General features: G+C 36.3%; 1 protein-coding gene across 2 annotated transcripts in view; it reads right to left on the reverse strand.

The window, feature by feature from the left end:
- LOC109548754 (uncharacterized) overlaps positions 1-20,961 on the reverse strand; it is a 117,504-nt gene that overhangs the window by 89,356 nt on the left and 7,187 nt on the right. Inside the window, exon 3 of one of the 2 annotated variants that reach the window (XM_019927859.3) lies at positions 20,354-20,650. The exons of the other annotated variant lie outside the window; for it this stretch is intronic. The gene's annotated coding sequence lies outside the window, so the exon portion shown is untranslated. Of the gene's footprint in view, positions 1-20,353; positions 20,651-20,961 lie in introns of those variants that run through there. 2 annotated transcript variants of the gene reach the window in all.

Raw genomic sequence — 20,961 nt, forward strand, 5'->3', positions numbered from 1 at the left:
GAAAGGCAATTTAAAGACCTCAGGAATAAAATTAATGAACAGAGGAATACTTTACCAAAGAGACTGAAACTTTAAAACAGAACCAAACAGAAATTCAGGAGCTGAAGAACTCAATAAATGAGAGGAAGAATATTTTAGAAAGCAGTGGACGTTGAGCAAACCACATGGAAGAGAGAATTAGCAGGCTTGAAGATCAAAATCTAGAAATGATACAAGTAGAAGAGGAAAGAGAAATAAGATATAAAAAAATGAGAAAATGCTATGAGAGCTACCTTACTCTTTTAGAAAAGGCAATGTTAGGGTAATGGATATTCCAGAAGGAGAAGAGAAGAAGAAGGAAGCAGAGAGTGTATTTAAAGAAATAATAGCTGAGAAATGAGGAAGGAACTGGATATACAAATCCATGAAGATAAGTGAACACCTAATTACCTCAATGCAAAAATATCTTATCCAAGAAACTTATATTAGCACTGTCAAAAGTCAATGACAAAGAAAGAATTATAAAGGCTGCCAGGGAAAAAATGGATGGTAACATACAAAGGAACTTCCATTATGCTCTCAGCAGAGTTCTCATCAGAAATCCTACAGACCAGGAGAGAATGGAATGACATTCTTATTAAAGATTAAAGATAAAAACTGTCAAGCAAGAATACTCTATCCAAGAAAGTTACCATTAAGATATGAAGGAGAAATAAAGACAAATAAAAACTGAAAGAGTTCATCAATACTAGACTTGCCCTACAAGAAATGCTGAAAGTAGCTCTTCTACCAGGAACAAATAGGCAAAAGTACACAAAACTTTGAGTAAGGTGATAAACAGAACCAGAAAACTGCAACTCTTTACAAGAACAGCTTTTCAAACACTTTATTATAGCCTAAAGGTTAAAGGGAGGGCTTCCCTGGTGGCGCACTGGTTGAGAGTCCGCCTGCCGATGCAGGGGACGTGGGTTCATGCCCCGGTCTGGGAAGATCCCACATGCCGTGGAGTGGCTGGGCCCATGAGCCATGGCCACTGAGCCTGCACGTCCAGAGCCTGTGCTCTGCAACGGGAGAGGCCACAACAGTGAGAGGCCCACATACCTCAAAGAAAAAAAAAAAAAGGTTAAAGGGAGAAAAAAAGAAAGCAGAAAAATAACTATAGCTATTGCAGTTTGGTAAAAACAATATAAAAAGGAATAATTTGAGACAACAAAAACATAAAATTGGAAGAGGAATAGGAAAAAAAACTCATAGAGGTTGATGAAGATAAGATGCCATCAGCAAAAAAAAGACTATTGAATCTGTTGCAAGTTTTACACAAACCAAAAGGTAACCACAAAACACAAGCACAGAGCAAAAACATGAAACATACAAAAAGAGGAAACTGAGAAAAATGTCATAGAAAACAACCAAACCAAAATGGCAGACAGAAACACAAGGAAAAAGAAACAATGAAGATATAGAACAATCAGAAAACAAAAGATAATACTGCAGTACTAAGTCCTCATCTATCAATAATCACCCTAACTAAATGGATTGAATTAACCAATCAAAAGACACAGAGTGACTGGACAAATTAAAAAACATGACCCAACTCTATGCTGCCTACACAACTCAGCTCTGAAGACAACCACAGGCTGAAAGTGAAGGGATAAAGGATGATAGTCCAAGCAAATGGCAGCCAAAAGAAAGTGTAACTATACTTATATCATGCAAAATAGACTTCAAGCTAAAAAGGTAGTAAAAGGCAAAAACGGTTAATATATATGCACCTAGTTTAGGAGAACCAACATATAAAAAATAATTATTAATAGATCTAAAGTGAGAAATTGACAGCAACACATAATAGTAGGGGACTTTAACATCCCACTTACATCAATGGATAGATCATTCAGGCAGAAAATCAATAAGGAAACATCAGCTTTAAACGAAATATAAGACTAGATGAATTTGATAAATTTTATACAATATTCCATCCAAATGCAGCAAAATATACATTCCTCTCAAGTGCACATGGAACTTTGCCAAGGGCAGACCATATGCTGAGACATAAAACAAGTCTCAGTAAATTTAAGAAGACTAAAGTCATACAAAGCATCTTTTCCGATCACAATGGTATGAAACTAGAAATCAAGTACAAGAAAACAATTGGAAAAATCACAAACATGTGGAGACAAAACAACATGCTACTGAAGAACTACTGGGTCAATGAAGAAATCAGGGGAAACAAAAAAAGGTTACCTGAAGATGAATGAAAATGAAAATACAACATACCAAAATCTACGGGACAGAGCAAAAGCAGTACTAACAGGCAAATCTATAGCAATACCTCAAGAAACAAAAGAAAAAAAATAAAAAATAAAAAAATCTAAATTACCTCCAAAGGAACTAGAGAAAGAAGAATAAATGAATAAATAAAGAATATAAGAATAAATAAAGATCAGAGCAGAAATAAATGCAATAGAGACTAAAAATAGAAAATATCAATGAAATTAAGATCTGGTTCCTTATAAACAAAACAGACAAACTGTTAGTTAGACAGCCTCACTAACAAAAAAAAAGATAAATAAAATCAAAAATAGAAGAGGAGAACTAATAAGGGATACCATATAAACACAAAGGATTATAAGAGAATATTAGAAACAACTCTATGTGAACAAACTGGACAACCTGGAATAAATGGACAAATTCTTAGCATCATGTAACCTTCCAAGACAGAATCACAAACAAAGAGAAAATCTGACAGACCAATCACTAGTACAGAGATTGAAACAGTAATCAAAGAGCTCCCAAAGAACAGAAGTACAGGACCAGATGGCTACACAGGTGAATTTTACCAAACAGTCAAAGAAGATTTAATATATATCCTTCTCAAACTATTCCAAAAATTGAAGGGGAGGGAATACTTCCTAAGTCATTTATGAGGCCAACATCACCCTGATACCAAAAGCAGACAAAGAGAACACACACAAAAAAGAAAATCATAGGCCAATATCTCTGATGAACACAGATTTAAAATTCCTCAAGAAAATATTAGCAAACTGAATTCAACAATATATCAAAAGGATCATACACCATGATCAAGTGAGATTTATTCCAGGGATGCAAGAATGTTTCAACATCCACAAATCAATCAATGTGATACACCACATTAACAAAAGGAAGGTTGAAAACTATATGATCATCTTAATAGAAGCAGAAAAAGCATCTGACAAGATTCAACAATTATTTATAATAACTCAATAAAGTGGGTATAGAAGGGAGGTACCCAACATAAAAAAGGCCATATATGACAAACCCAGAGCTAACATCATATTCAAAAGTAAAAAAATGAAAGCTATCCCTCTAAGTACAGCAACAAGACAAGGATGCCCACTATTTCCACTCTTATAGTATTGGAAGTCCTAGCCAGAGCAATTAGGCAAGAAAAAGAAAGAAAAGGCATCCAAATTGGAAAGGAAGAAGTAAAACTGTTACTATTTATAGATGACATAATACTATGTATGAAAACACTAAAGACTACACCAAAAACTCTTAGAACTAATAAATGCATACAGAAAAGCTGTAGGATACAAAATCAATATAGGAAAATCTGTTGCATTTCTATATACTGGGTTGGCCAAAGAAGTTCATTTGGGTTTTTCCATAACATCTTACAGAAAAACCCAAACGAACTTTTTGGGCCAAACCAACACTAACAATGAGATGGGAGAAAGAGAAATTAAAAAACCATTCCAATTACAATCTCAACAAAAAGAATAAAATACCTAAGAATAAATTTAATCAAGATGAAACACCAGTACACTAAAAACTATAAGACATTGGTGTAAGAAATTAAAGAAGATATAAATAAATGGAAAGATATTCCATGCTCGTGGATTAGAAGATTTAACATTGTCAAAATGTCCATGTTACCTAAAGCAATCTACTGACTCAGTGTAATCCCTAACAAAATTCCAAGGACATTTTTTACATAGCTGAAACAAAAAATTCTAAAATGTATATGAAGCCACAAAAGATACTGAATAGCCAAAGCAATCCTGAGAAAAAAGAACAAAGCTGTAGGTCTCACACTCCCTGATTTCAAACTATATTACAAAGCATAGTAATCAAAACAGCATGGTATTGGCAGAAAAATAAATACATAGATCAATGGAACAGAATTAAAAGCCCAGAAGTACACCCAAACATATATGGACAATTGTAAGAAGGAAGCAAAGAACATAAAATATAAGGATAGTCTCTTCAATAAATGGCATTCAGGGAACTTCCCTGGTGGTCCAGTGGTTAAGACTTCGCCTTCCAATGCAGAGGGCATGGGTTTGATCCCTGGTCAGGGAGCTAAGATCCCACATGGCTTGCAGCCAAAACACCAAAACATAAAACAGAAGCAATACTGTAACAAATTCAATAAAGAATTTTGATGGTCCACATGAAAAAAAAATCTGTAAAAAAAAAAAAATAAATGGCATTGAGAAAACTGGACAGCCACATGCAGAAAAATGGAATTAGACTACTATCTCAAACCATACACGAAAATTAACTCAAAATGGATTAAAGACTAAGATCTGAAACCATAAAACTCCTAGAAGAAAACATACAGTAGGTGCTTAGTAATATCTTTCTAAATATGTCTCCTCAGGCAAGGGGAACACAAGTAAAGATAAACAAATGGGATTATATTAAACTAAACGTTCTGCACAGCAAAGGAAAGAATCAATAAAACAAAAAGACAACCCACTTAATGAGAGAAGATATTTGCAAATGATATATACAATATTATATATACAAATGATATATACAATATATAAAATATATAAAGAACTCAAACAACAAGAAAAAAGAAAACAAACAATATGATTAAAACTTGAGAGGAGGGCCTGAATAGACAATTTTTCAAGAAAGACATAGAGATGGTCAACAGGCATATGAAAAGGCATTCACCATCACTAATTATTAGGTAAATCAAATTAAAATCAGTGTGATATTACCTCACAGCTGTCAGAATGGCTATTATCAAAAAGACAATAAATAACAAGTGTTGAAGCTACAGTAATCAAGACAGTAAGGTACTGGCACAAAAACAGAAATACACATCAATGGAACAGGATAAAAAGCCCAGAGATAAACCCACGCACATATGGTCACCTGATTTTTGATAAAGGAGGCAAGAATATACAATGGAGAAAAGACAGCCTTTTCAGTAACTGGTGCTGGGAAAACTGGACAGCTAAATGTAACAGAATGAAATTAGAACACTTCCTGACATCATACACAAAAATAAGCTCAAAATGGATTAAAGACTTAAATATAAGGCCAGACACTATAAAACTCTTAAAAGAAAACATAGGCAGAACACTCTATGATGTAAATCAAAGCAAGATCCTTTTTGACCTGTCTCCTAGAGAAATGGAAATAAAAATAAACAAATGGGACCTAATGAAACTTAAAAGCTTTTGCACAGAAAAGTAAACCATAAATAAGATGAAAAGACAGCCCTCAGAATACGAGAAAATATTTGCAAACGAACCAACGGACAAAGATTTAATCTCCAAAATATACAAGTAGTTCATGCAGCTCAATATCAAAAAAACAAAACAACTCAGTTGAAAAATGGGCCTAAATAGACATTTCTCCAAAGAAGACAGACAGATTGCCGACAAACACATAAAAGGATGCTCAACATCACTAATCATTAGAGAAATGCAAATCAAAAATACAATGAGGTATCACCTCACACTGGTCAGAATGGCCATCATCAAAAAAATCTACAAACGATAAATGCTGGAGAGGATGTGGAGAAAAGGGAACCCTCTTGCACTGTTGGTGGGAATGTAAGTTGATACAGCCACTATGGAGAACAGTATGGAGGTTTCTTAAAAAACTAAAAATAGAATTACCATGTGACCCAGAAATCCAACTACTGGGCATATACCCTGAGAAAACCATAATTCAAAAAAAGTCATATACAGCAATGTTCATTGCAGCACTATTTACAATAGCCAGGACATGGAAGCAACTTAAGTGTCCATCGACAGATGAAGGGATAAAGAAGATGTGGCACATATATACAATGGAATAGTACTCAGCCATAAAAAGAAACGAAATTGAGTTATCTGTAGTGAGGTGGATGGACCTAGACTCTGTCATACAGAGTGAAGTCAGAAAGAGAAAAACAAATAGCATATGCTAACACATATATATGGAATCCAGAAAAAACAAACTGGTTCTGAAGCACCTAGGGGTAGGACAGGAATAAAGATGCAGATGTAGAGAATGGACTTGAGTACACAGGGAGGGGGAAAGGTAAGCTGGGATGAAGTGAGAGAGTGGCACTGACATATATACACTACTAAATGTAAAACAGTGAGCTAGTGGGATGTAGCTGCATAGCACAGGGAGATCAGCTCCGTGCTTTGTGACCACCTAGAGGGGTGCGATAGGGAGGGTGGGAAGGAGACGCAAGAGGGAGTGGATATGGGGATATGTGTATACATATAGCTGATTCACTTTGTTGTACAGCAGAAACTAACACAACATTGTAAAGCAAGTATACTCCAATAAAGATGGTAATGTTATTTAAAAAAATAATAATAAAACCAAAAATTATCAGAAGGAAAAAAAAAACAAGTGTTGGTGATGATGTCAAAAAATGAGAACCCTCATGCACTGTTGGTAGGAATGTAAATTGGTGCAGCCACTATGGAAGACAGTATGGAGAGTCCTCAAAAAATTAAGAATAGAAATATCAGCTATCCCACTTCTGAGTATCTATCCAAATATTATAAAAACGCTAATCTGAAAAGATATATGGATCCTCATGTTCATCACATCATTATTTATAATAGTCAATATATAGAACAACGTAAGTGCCCATTACCAGATGAATGGATAAAGAAAATGTGGTATATATATTTTGAAATACTACTACAATAATAACACTACAAGATGAAATCTTGCAATATGTGACAACATGCATGGACCTCAAGGGTATTAAGCTAAGTGAAATAAATCAGATGAAGAAAGATGATTATGGTATCAAATATCACATGATTTCACTCATGGGAAATATAAACAACTAATAAACAAAAATAAATATATGAGCAAACCAAACCAAACAAAAACAAACACATAGGTAGAGAGAATAGAGTAGTGGTTACCAGACTGGTAAGGATTGGGGTGGGAGAGTGAAATGGGTAAAGGCGATCAACCATATGATGATGAATGGAAACTCAATTTTTGGTGGTGGGCACATTTCAGGGTATATAGTAGTAAAATATAATGTTGCACACAAGAAACTTATATAATGTTATAAATCAAAGTTTCCTCAATAAAATAAATTTAAAAAACACTATTCAGCAAGGCTATTATTCAGATTTGAAGAAGAAATAAAGAGTTTTACAGACATAATAAAGGCCATATATGACAAACCTACAGCCAACATCATACTCAATGGTGAAAAGCTAAAAGCATTTCCTCTAAGATCAGGAAGAAGACAAAGATGCTCACTCTCACAACTTTTATGCAACATAGTAGTGGAAGTCCTAGCTATAGCAATCAAGCAAGAAAAATAAAAAGAATCCAAATTGGAAGGGAAGAAGTAAAACTATCATTGTTTGCAGATGAAATGATACTATGCCTACCTCAAGATGCCACCAAAAAACAATTAGAATAAATGAATTCAATTAAGTTGCAGGGTGAAAAATTAATATACTGAAATCGGCTGTGTTTCTACACACTAAGAACAACTATTAGAAAGAAAAATTAAGAAAACAATACCATTTATAGTTACATCAAAAAGAATAAAATATCTAGGAAGAAATCTAACTAAGGAGGTAAAAGACCTGTATTTGGGAAACTATAAGACAGTGATGAACGAAATTGAAGACCACACAAACAAATGGAAAGAGAACCATATTCATGGATTGGAAGAATTAATATTGTTAAAATGACCATACTACCTAAGGCAATCTGCAGGTTTAATACAATCCTTATAAAATACCAATGGCATTTTTCACAGAATTAGAACAAATAAATCTAAAATTTGTATGGACACACATAAGACCCCAGATATGAAAAACAACCTTGAGAAAAAACAACAAAGCTGGAGGTATCACACTTTGCTTTCAAACTATACTATAAAGCTACAGTAATAAAAACAGTATGGCACTGGCACAAAAACAGACAAAAAATCAGTGGAACAGAATAGAGAGCTCAGAAATAAACCCACACTTATATGGTCAATTAATCTATAACAAAGAAGGCAAGAATATACCATGGGGAAGAGACAACTTCTTCAATAAATGGTGTTGGGAAAACCAAACAGCTACATGTTAAAGAATCAAACTGGACTACTTTCTTACATTATACACAAAAATAAACTCAAAATGGATTAAATACTTAAATGTAAGACCTGAAACCATAAAACTCCTAAAAGAAAACATGGGCAGTACACTCTTTGATGTCAATCTTAATATTTCCTCTTCAGGCAAAGGGAAAAAAAGCAAAAATAAGCAGGGCTATACCAAGCTAAAAAGCTTTTGCAGTGAAGGAAGTCATTAATAAAGTGAAAAGGCAACCTACTAAATAGAAGACATTTGCAAATGACATATTCAATAACGAGTTAGTATTCAAAGAGAACTCACACAACTAAGTATCAAAAAAACAAACCTGATTAAAAAATGCGTAGAGGACCTGAATAGACATTTTTCCAGACAAGATATACAGATGGCCAATAGTATGAAAAGATGCTTATCATCACTAAGTCATGGGGGAAATGCAAATTAAAACTGCAATGAGATATAACCTCACACATCAGAATGGCTTTTAACAAAAGGACAATAAATAGCAAATGTTGGTGAGGATATGGAGAAAAAGGAACCTTCATTCACTATTGGTGGGAATGTAAATCAGCGCAGCCACTATGGAAAACAGTATGGAGGTGCCTCAAAAAAATAAAAACAGAACTATTATATGATCCAGCAATTCCACTCCTGGGTATTTATCCAAAGAAAATGAAAACACTAATTCAAAAAGATACACATACCCCTATGTTCATCACATCATTATTTACAATAGCCAATATATGGAAGGAATTTGAATGCTCATGGATAGAGGAATGGATGAAAAAGATGTGGTATATAGTACAATAGAATGCTACCCAGCCATTAAAAATAATGAAATCTTGTCATTTGTGACCACATGGATGGACCTGGAGGGCATTATGCTAAGTAAAATAAGTCATATAGGGAAAGAAAAATACTGTATGATTTCAGTTATATGTGGAATCTAAGAAACCAACAAACAAAAAAAAGAGCAATCATGGCAGAACAGAAACAGTCACTGATATAAAGAACAAACAGGTGGTTGCCAGAGGGGAGGGTGATGGGAGTCAGGTGAGAAATGGATAAGGGAGATTAAGAGGTACAGTAAAAACTTCCAGGGACAAAATAAATGAGTCATGGGGATGAAGTGTACAGATTGGGAATATAGTCAATAATAATGCAATATCTTTGTACAGTGACAGATGGTAACTAGCTTCATCATGGTGATAATTTTGTAATACATAGAAATGTCCAATAACTATGTTATGCACCAAGAACTTACAAAGTGTTGTTGGTCAATTATACCTCAAAAACAAACAAACAAACACACTAAAAAAGATCAGATTTGTGGTTACCAGAGGCAGGGTTTGAGGGGAGGGGGAAGAATGTGGTAAACTTCCAGTTATAAGATAAATACATACTAGGGATGTAATGTACAACGTATTAATATAATTAACATTGCGAGATGATACATGTGAAAATTGTTAAAGGAGTAAATCCTAAGTGTTCTCATCACAAGGAAAATGTTTTTCTTTTATTTTGTATTTGCATGTGATGATGGATGTTCACTGAATTTATTATGGTAATTATTTCATGATGTATGTAAATCAAATCATCATGCTGTACACCTGAACTTTATACAGCACTCTATGTCTATTACATCTCAATAAAACTGGAAGAAAAAAAAGTAAAGTTACAAAAGAGGTTGGATTTTCTCAAATTGTTACAGCTCAACATTATTTTTTTCCAATATATGTTTTCAAATATTTATAATCCTTCTAAATACAAAAAGGTGCTCTTTATTCCTTTATTCATTTGTGAATTCATTTGCCAAGTAATTTGAAAGCCTATTATGCTGCAAGCCCTCTTCTACTCCATGGAGAGATAGCAGTAAATATCATTTATTTCAAACACTACAGTGCTAGGCCAACCCCTGCCCCCTACCCCAATAGCATTAATTCCTCCCTCACTTCTCATTTTGATTCCTATGGTATTTACAGTTTCTTCTCTCCAAAATTCTTTCTTTTTTCCAACATTTTTTTTAACATCTTTATTGGAGTATAATTGCTTTACAGTGGTGTGTTAGTTTCTGCTTTATAACAAAGTGAATCAGCTATACATATACATATATCCCCTTTCCCACAGTTTTGAGAGTTAAATACAAAATCATTTTCTTCTCCACACCCTCAAATTGGTTGTCATTGCCTATAGCAGCAATCTTAGACCTCAGAAGAGGGAGTATGAAAGTTTTCTGATCTAGGTAGAAATTTTAATGCTCCATATTATAATGTAGGGCAATATTTACCCAGATTTACTATCTAGAGAACTAATATTTATAGATCATGCCTATTATTTTTGGGAAAAAAAAGGCCTCCTTGGTCTCAGAGCATCTGGCAATGCATAGCAAAGGTGCACTTGAAGCTATGTGTCTATATTTAAGGATAAAGTGAAGTTAGTGCCCCTGGTGCTACCCATAAAGTAACAGTTCTCTGTTTCTACAAGAATAAATAAATTTTTTAAATTCTAACTGTGTTTATTATAAGTTTGAGTAAGGTACAGTGAGGGTCAACTGCCCAAACATTCCAATTCTATCAATTTCACACAGAACACCATCACACTTTAGTGGGCATCAGTGTTCTTTACAATATTCAGATCAGCCAGAAACAGCAAACAAATAAAACCCAAAGCATCAGCTGTACAGCCAGTTAGCCAGACATGGGCAAAATGAAGCACTGCTGATATTTCCATGGGTTAACATGGCAAAACCCCTATATTTTTTAAAGTAAAATGTACTAAGTGCAGGTTTGTGAAGAAATGGTATATTTTAGAATTTGGGTACTTGATTTGGGGAAAGAGCATATATATCATGGAGGTATCTCCAATTAATCTCCTTTACAAATAATCAAGTTGAGCAGACATCAAATTGGTCATTTCTAGAAGAAATAGCAACAGGGTATAGTGTGAGAACTTAAATCTCAAGTAAAACATTTTCTGTCTATCAAGGAAATTTCCATATTTAGTTTTTCCAAGTCATGGTCAAATAAATCAGAAGATATTTCAATTTATTTAGTCCTGGACTAAATCTATAGGATCTGCCTGGAAAATATGAACTGTCCATTTTGGACTTACTGAAATTCCTTCAAAAAAAAACACTATATAAAATAAATAAGCCATGGGGATATAATGTACTGTATAGTGATTGTAGTTAATAATACTGAGCTGTATATTTAAGTTGCTAAGAGAGTAGATCTTTTTCTTTTTTTAAAAAATTTATTTATTTTATTTATTTTTGGCTGTGTTGGGTCTTTTTTGCTATGCGCCGGCTTTCTCTAGTTGCGGCGAGCGGGGGCTACACTTGGTTGCGGTGCATGGGCTTCTCATTGCAGTGGTTTCTCCTGTGGCGGGGTACAGGCTCTAGGTGCACGGGCTTCAGGAGCTGTGGCACACGGGCTCAGCAGTTGTGGCACGCAGGCTCTAGAGCACACGCTCAGTAGTTGTGGCACACGGGCTTAGTTGCTCCACAGCATGTGGGATCTTCCCGGACCAGGGATCGAATCTGTGTCCCCTGCATTGGCAGGTGGATTCTTAACCACTGTGCCACCAGGGAAGTCCCTAAGAGAGTAAATCTTTTTTCTCATCAGAAAAAAAGAAAATTATAACTATGTGTGGTGACGGATATTAACTAAACTTTTTGTGGTGATAATTTCACAGTATATACAAAGGGGGAAATCGTTACATTGGACACCTGAAACTAATATGTTAAATGTCAGTTATATTCCAATAAAAATAAAATTATTAAAAAAAGGAACATTATAAAGGGTGTCTTCAAGATAATGTGTTTTCCCCTTTGCTTTTCCCTCTTCATCAGATGCTCTTGGTACCACAGTGTAGTGCAAAAATACAGCTATTGGAATTGAAAAATGGTAGCTCATGTGTAAGTTCCACCACTCGTTTCCTCATGTCTATTCCAAATCTCCTTGATTTCATCACTACCTCTACCCCTCAGAGTGAGAGGTTATAATCTGAGTGTTATATGGCAGAGGGGACAATGGGTTTATTGACTGAGCAAACCATTATGATGACCCCAATGCTATAATTAATGAGTAATCCACTCTCACATTCCTGGGACTTGCCAGTGTTTATTTTACAGCTCAGGGAAGCCACCCAGTATGGAATGCCAAGTAAAAGGAAAATGCAAAAGAGTGTTTATAGTATCTTTGCAAAGCTGAATCCAGGCAGGGCTTTGGGCTTTGCTACCCTTGGGGGATAAAGGAAGAAGGGTCTAGTAAGTATGTGTTTTGTAGATGTGCTTGATAATGTTTAGAGACATGGTAACAAGAGGGTGGTGTTTAGTTTCCTCATAATTAAATATCTCTACTTAGATCCATGTTATCCTCCTGTTGCTGGACTTTTTTTTTTTTTAATTTCCTCAGAACACAGCAGCTAGCATGAAAATCAGTTACCTCCTGCATTTTTCTTTCCCAGATTGTAAACAGGCAGAAATCTCATAGTAAAGGTCCCACAGTAACCAGGTACTATAATCACTTTTTTCTGATTTTGCCCTTCCCTGCAATATGAGTATGATTAACATGGGCTGAGATTTAAGAACAGCCACCATCTCTGATGTTCTATTCCCTGTCAACTAAACTTTCATCTTTTCCTGCATCTCTCCTCCCATCTCACCCTCATTCATTTTTCCAGTTGTCCTTTGCATAAACTTTATTTATTAAGACACAGATCTTTTATGTTTGCCTGTTTTTAGAAAAAAAAAAAATGTGATTCAGGCATCTTTTTCCCTTTCCAGAATATCATAGTTAAATTCGAGGCAAAAATATCCATTCATTTGAATCATGCAGGAGTTAAATTATGTCTGCCCTCCTTGATTCTCCATGGCTCTGCCTTATTTGATTTCCTTAAATCTGACTTTGGGGCTGTTTCTATTTACATCAGAACTGATTATAATCTTTACAAGTATCTATCGCTTATTACTTTACACATAAATGATAAAAAGAAGTTGGAATCTGATTGTTCATGGCTGGATTATCCTGGTCTCTTGTGGTCCCTTCATTTCTCCATTTTCCCCATACTTGTCAGAAATAGAGGAAGACGTAAGGGACAGAACTCAAATTCCTCAATTTTAAGTGCTCTCACCTGAGTTATTAAAAGACTATGTTTTCAATATAATTGTAAATTATTACTTACTAATATTACATAACTATTTTATGACATCTCTCTTCAGTATTTCCTCCTCTGATATTATATAAAAACTATCACTGATTGTAAATTTACCAGTCTCAAGCATTGTGCTAAGCACTATAAAATTATCTCATTTAATGCATACAAATCACCCCACATGGTAAGTCATGGTTAGCCCCATTTTACAGATGAGACAGATGAGTCAAAGAAAGCAGAAGTAATGTGCCCCAAGTCAACAGAGCTTACGGGGAAGAACTCAGATTCAAATCTAGTTTGAACAACTCTAAATCTGTGTACTTTATATGCCATAGACTTTAGAAATATGTTTGCATTTTTAAATTAACTATAATTTTATTCAAATTTTCAACTGCTTCCATGACTATTTAGAATTTACAAGTACTATTGGTCCTCAGTGGCTTGGGAGAAAGTATAAATCTAAAAGTAAACCATAGATAAGAGTGTAGTGTAAGTGTCTGACAATAAGTTTTTTCTTTTGATTGTAACATGTCTGACAACCACGAGGCATCCATTTCCAAGACCTCCATCTTGAATAAACATATTGCCAGCATATGATATAGCTACTAACAAATGAGATAATAAACCAGGCCTCCCAGCCCATTAAGTTCCCCTTTTAGAAAGTCCTGAGTAACCTAGATAACTGACTGCTCGAGAGACCCCATTTTTCCCCTCCTGTGCCCTAATTTCTGTCCTTATATTTTAAACTTGCCAATAAAGAGTGAACCGGTGAAACCCTAGGCACCTCACCCATGACCCCAATCAAGTCAGAACCCCAGGTCTGTGTTCCCTCTCTTTTTCTCCACCCAAGCCTTCCCCGTGTGGCCCCTGATGTGCCGGGTACACCCTCTGGGACTTGTGAGTAACAGATATTTTTTTCAAAATTCCCTGATGGTTGTTGCTGAGGTGCGTCTTGCATTCATTATAAGAACGACAAGGCCTGATCCAGCCACAGCATTGGCTCCAAAAGAGGAAATGTCTGTGGGGACTTGCCATAGGTAGTAGGGACCCATGTGAGTGCCACAGGTATTCTCAGCCAATAGGTTGAGACCAACACAAAACAAAGGGGTAGCAACCTCTTGTGTTTCAGCTCCCTTAGTCATGGATTGTCTTCTAAATAATAACAAAAAGAAAAAAACTTCAATTTCCTAAATCAACAGCCATAGGCTCAGAATGAAATAGGGTTAAGACTGTCCTTCAACAGTTCAACTGTTCTTGGGCATCCTTGAGCCAGTTATTTAGATACAGAGTTTCTTGACATGGTCTCTATCCTAGATTCCAAAGAGATAGTACAGGAAAATCACTCGGCACAGTGTCTGGAACATAGCAAGGACTCAGCAAAGGGCAGCCATTATTTTTTCCCCATCTTTATCACAATATACACAAACTTTTCATAATTCAAGAGAAAAAATTAAGCACTATGTAACACACTCAAAACTCTTACAAAATAAAATCAAATGTACTGTTTTGACAGTGCTATCTTTCTCGCTCCACTCTGAGTTAAATGGATGACATTTCCAACAGGAAAAGTATTTATTTTACTTTCAAATTTCACAACTTTTCAGTTTTAAAAATTTCAGAGTCACTATTACATTTACTAACAATTCTCACCACAATATATATATTTTTTCTGTTCTCAGACAATGCTGGTGGTATTGAGGTAGCTGCATATGTTATACGGATATCTTATGAGGCAAGACCCTCCCCACCTGAGTGCAACATGCTCCAATGCTCCAAGGTCTCCTGGGTGGATCAAGAATATTATCATCATGAGCTCTCGGAAAGACAGAAGAAGGATCCTTTGGAAGAAGGAAGAAGAGAGACTGATATTTGTGATGAGGGAACAAGAAATAAAGAGGGCTTCATTTCTCAGGACTTAGAGTTGAACAGAAAAATTCAGTTGCCATAAAATGTTTCCTGAATAACTTTAGATAGTCAAGGGTTTGTTTGTACTGGTCTTCCCATGATTTCCCCTCTCTCTCCCACTGCTGCACAAATACAAGTGGTCCAAGTGTCCAGAACCCACGTGCAGGTCATTCCTCAAGCACTCCAGGACTCCTTACAGTTTAGTAATTCTATCTACCACCTCCCCCCAACATGTGCACACAAAGAACGCGAAGGCATCCATGATAATCACCCCGGCTTAGGCCAGTATTAAGAGGATGTTATGGACAATCTCTACTCCTCAATGTCATGGTGATTCCCATGCTGGGACTCCAGCAGTGCTGTGGATATAATTTTGTCAGGGACATTGGCAGCACTATTATGCATAAATGAAAAACTCTCATGTATGAATATCTGCAAAGATGGCAAAACCATCCTCCAAGCAAGAAATTTTAAGAGATACAAGGGGTTGTAACTTTTTTCTTCTGAGCAACTACACTGCAAAGTCAAAACAAGGACCTAGAGTTGAGATGGTGAAGAGCAGGTAATATGAAGAGAAACTGCACACCGACATGATTTCACTTATTATTTACTTTCTTTAACAAGCCAAGCAGCAACTGTGAGCAAGCAGGGGGGGACGGGGTGGATGCTGTGTGCCCCCTGTGTAGAGACTCAGGGGTCTCTTTTATTGCCTTGCTGATTACTCTCAGCTGGCATGTCTATTTCTTCTAGCAGATGTCTTTGCCCTATTGGTCCCCTTATGGTCAGCATGTGACCCACAGAAAGCAGCTCAGCCCACTCAAGAAACACGCAGTGAGTCAATTTCAATGCCCGTCAAGTCAATTTCAATGCCCGTCAAGTCTGGCAGGCCAGATGGGCCTCCGTGCTAATGAGGGCCTGGGTGATCTGGGTTTGCCTTGCATTCTACCGTCTTGAAGTTGCATCTGGCATATTCTGACTGGTGACAAAGACTCTCTCCATGAACAAACTTTAGATAGGCTCTTCTGAGGCTCTTTTTTGTCTAAGCCTCATCCTTTGGCCTCAGTCTTTGCTGGGCCAGCAAAGGCCAGTTGTAGCAAGATTTCTACTAAGTCCGTTAAGTGAGAATCCACCAACCCTTGGCATCTGATCAACCTTGATATCTGACCAAATTCTTTATCCCCCTCTCTCAATATCTGATCACCCTGGCCTGCCTTCAGCAAGAATCCTGGTAAGTTGGTTTAGCAAGAATCCCCCTAACTTTGATGACTCCACTTAGTAATTTTCCATCAACTGACACCGACCCGCGCCCCCCCCCCCCACGTACACAACTTGATTATAAATTCCCAAGAGAAAATAATATACAAATAATTTCTTAAAACAGTTTTTAATAGCAGACATGATTAAAAAATAACAATTCTTAGGAAACTAGAAATAGACTGGAAATTCCTTAATCTGATAGAGAGCATCTATGAAATACCTAAAGTGAACATCATACTGTATTCCTAACAGCTTTCCCCCTTAAATAAAAAACAGCACATACTATCCTTGTGCTAGCACCACATTTACCCAACATTGAACCAAACCCTAGTCACTGCAAGGGAGCATAATAATGAATTAATTAACATTGGAAAGTTAGGAATATAAGTCATTATTCTCAGGTAAAAATGTATTTAGAAAATCATATGTATACTCAGAATATTCGGAATATATATACAAAAACATTAGATATTATTAAGTGATTTTAGTAATGGTACAGGATACAAAAACCATTTTATTTCTATATATCAGTGTTCCAGTTATGTACTGCTGCCCCAAAACCGAGTGGCTTATACAGCAACAACCATTTTCTTAAATTTCAAGGTTGTATGGATCAGGAACTCAGGTAGAGCTTGAGAAAGAAATTCTTCTGCGGTGTGGGGCATGAGCAGAGGTTTCTGTGATAGATGGGCTAATCTGGAACATTCAAGACTGATTTATTCACATGCCTGCTGTCTTGATGGAAATGGCTGGAATCCTAGGCTCAGCTAAGGCAGTGGACCATGAAGCCCACACATGGCCCTTCCAGTGTCGCAGGCTCAAGGGTAGTCAGATATTTACATGTCCACTCAGAGCTCACAGACACAGCAAAACAAGAGATGGGAGGAAACTACCTGGGCTGGGTAAAGAGTCATTTCTATTAGCAAAAGCCATAACGAAGCCCACCAAGACTCAAGAAGATGTATCAAGGACCCCATCTTTTCATGAGGTAACTGCCACAGCCAGGGACAAGAGTTAAACTAAGCTCTGTGCTAAGAATCATGCACAAATTACCTCCTTCAATTCACTCATACAATCCATTTTTTAGGTGAGAAAATCAAGGCACAGAGATGAAGTAAATTGGGTAAGTCTCAAAAAATTGACTCTTCATTAAAAAAACAAAAACCAGAGAATCTGGGGTATCTCTTTAGAAGAGAAATACATGTTTTCACAAATCCACAAATAAAGAATAAGTCAATTCACATGTATCAACAACAGTATTAATCTGTTACCTGGGGTATTAAGAGAAAAAAAAAACCTCTAGTGACAAAATGACAACTTGTAAACAGCCACATACAGCAAAAAATCCAGTTTATTTAAAGTACCAATGAAGCAATAGTATGGAGATGAAGGTGGGAAAAATAATCATGCTATAAAATGTCATAAAAATGCACCATATTTGTAATAAGGAATTTGTGTGTGTGTGTGTGTGTGTGTGTGTGTGTTGTTTGCTACATACAAAGATACACAACAGGAGAACAAAGAAAACATGCAGCTCTCAACTGGAGAAAACTAATAAATATACGTGACTGTAACCAGCTTTCCAAAGACAGGTACACTGTGCTGCACATGATTTATATGTTTGCTCCTGGCTTGAAAATGAAAATCAGCATTGGCTCCAGAAAAGCTGTCGAATTTTTCTGACGTCCAGCACTACAAGAAACTGTTCAACGGCAACTTTATTCTCAAGAAGCTAACTGACTGGCTTGTAACTTTATGCAAATTTCTACCTGGTAATTTCAGTCTGGGGAGGGGAGGAAGGAGCAGAGATGTATAATTCATGGTTAATAAATTATAACAAGCACTAATAAGTAAAGAAACAGTAGTAGCTTAAGGAGAACATAGGCAAAGAGGCATTAATTTTCCTCATTAAATGTACTTAATTAACACAGCTGTCCTCTGGGGGCCAGGAAATAATGAGACCATGACAGCCCCTGACTATGAATGCTGCTAAATCTCTTAAAAAAAAAAAAAAAAAAAACTACAATTATAAAAAATCCCTCCTTACATTTGAAGAACGATTTAGAAATAATAAGAAAAGTAATTTATGTCTGTAAAAGTAAACGGTACATTTCTGTAACTCTGTAATTTTATAGCCACAAATACATATACACACATACACTCACTACTTAAGGATATATGTATACATCCTTTTCGAAATAGGCTGAATTTTTTTAAGCACACAATGAATTGATGAAGAGTGTATCTGTAGTTGGTGCACACAGTTAAATGGGAATTTATGAACACCCACAACCCTTCCTGAGACAAAGCATATTTTGCAGGATAGAAAATAAAACAATCATTTGAGGACATATCTCATTCAGCACCTTCAAGCATTATGAGGTAGGTGTCTTCATCTCTATTTTTTATATGAGACCACTATGGTTCAGAATGTTATGAAACTGGCAAAGGTTCTGCTCTAGTGAGTATCTGAAATTCCACCATTGGTTTGCTCAAACCCCAAACCCATTATCTTTTCACTTTCCACCTAGGCTTTTGTAGGAGGCAAAAGACAATTTCTGGATTCTACATGCATAAATTAAGATGTATCCTGAAACTGGACCACTGAGCTTTGATCAGTTTTCCAAGGTCAGTCACTGGGGGTAAGGAGTTGGGGCACGGCAGGAAAGCGAGCTGTCCACTTAAATGCCTTCCTCAGACAAAATGATTCAGGCCCCACTAGCTAAGGAAAAGATATGTCAGTCACCAAATTAAATGATTCATTTAACAGGTATTTAAAGTGAGCACTTTCTACTACATTCCACCATGCCAGGGGCCATGACATACCAAAGGAAATCCACCACACGTGTGAGCCACAGAAGCCTACAATCTAATGTGAAGGCATTAACCGAAATGTTAAATGAAGGATAATTTGTGGTATAGATCTTCCAATGAGACTTGTTTCATGAGTTAATTTAGGAATTAGATTTTCCCTAAAAATTAGTGAGGTATACAATTATTTCTGACTCCCTGCTACTTCTGTGTCATCTGAGTATACCTGATCAATGACCTTAATTGTGAAGTGCTTCTCATCTTTTCCTTTTTTCTACTTTGTTGGATCATTCTCCCTTTAATAATAATCAGTACACACCATGCATTAGTTGTGCAATCCATAGACTAAATCTGTGAGATTTCATTCGGTCCTGGAGCTTTAAGTACCATCAGTACGCTGACAAATGCCCGGTTTATACCTTGAGCATTGAGTTTTCGTGATTCCTGCACTCATTTATTCAACACATCTTCACTTGTATGTTGAAAACCCACTTCAGCAAGTAAAATGTGACTCCTGATCCTTCATCCTTAATATCTGGCACATACCATACATTTGATATATTAGACTTTTAATCCTCAGAACCAAACTAGGAGATAGTTTCCATTAGGCTTCTCATTTCAAACATGAGGAAACTGAGGCACTCAGGTTACCATATATGCCCCTAGCTAGTAAGTGGTGGAGATGGGATGCAAACTGCAAACCCAGTCTGTCTTCAGAGTCCATCCAATCAACCATGACCCTCTACTGCCACATCTCTTCGGACCTACCTCCAACATAAATCTCAAACTGGATCACTTCTTTGCATCTTCACTGCCACCATCCTATGGCATACACATGCATCTCTGCTCAGAGGTCCAATAGGTATCTCAAACTACACATATCAAAAAATTTTTTGGCTCTCCATTCAGTGAGATAAAACTCACCACGTCAAGCACTGTTCTAAATAATTTTAATGCAGCATCTCCTTCAATCCTTAGAGCAAGTGATGAGACACGTATTATAATTCTCATTTTATACATGAGGAAACTAAGGAACAGAATTTAAGAAACTTGCCCGTGGCCAGTATGCGATGAAGATGGAAGCAAGCAAACCCTTTCTGTCTCCAGCGCCCATGCTCTCACATCCACTGCACTATACGATCCCTTCTCTCCGGGTCTTCCCTGCCGCAGGAATGCACTTCTATCCACATGCCAGGCCAAATCTATCCACATGCCAGGAAAGGGTAAAAAATGTTTTTCAGTACGCAAGTGTGAAAGACAAGAAGAAAATAGTTGTGTTCTACAAGGGTACAAGGAGAATGATGTTATATTTGGTTAAGGGTGAGGTGCTGGTAAGATCATGTTATACCAGAAGCTTTTGGAATTTCTTTAACAGATGACAGAGAGTAATTACATAAATATCTTCAAATATTTTAAATGTCATATTACAGATAGATAATAAGTTATTCAGGGAAACCAGAGTGTCTTAGAATTATGTCCATCACATAATGAAGAGGCTGAAGTCAGGGAGGCC

Source organism: Tursiops truncatus, chromosome 5 (assembly GCF_011762595.2).
Source record: "Tursiops truncatus isolate mTurTru1 chromosome 5, mTurTru1.mat.Y, whole genome shotgun sequence".
NCBI classification, from domain to species: domain Eukaryota; kingdom Metazoa; phylum Chordata; class Mammalia; order Artiodactyla; family Delphinidae; genus Tursiops; species Tursiops truncatus.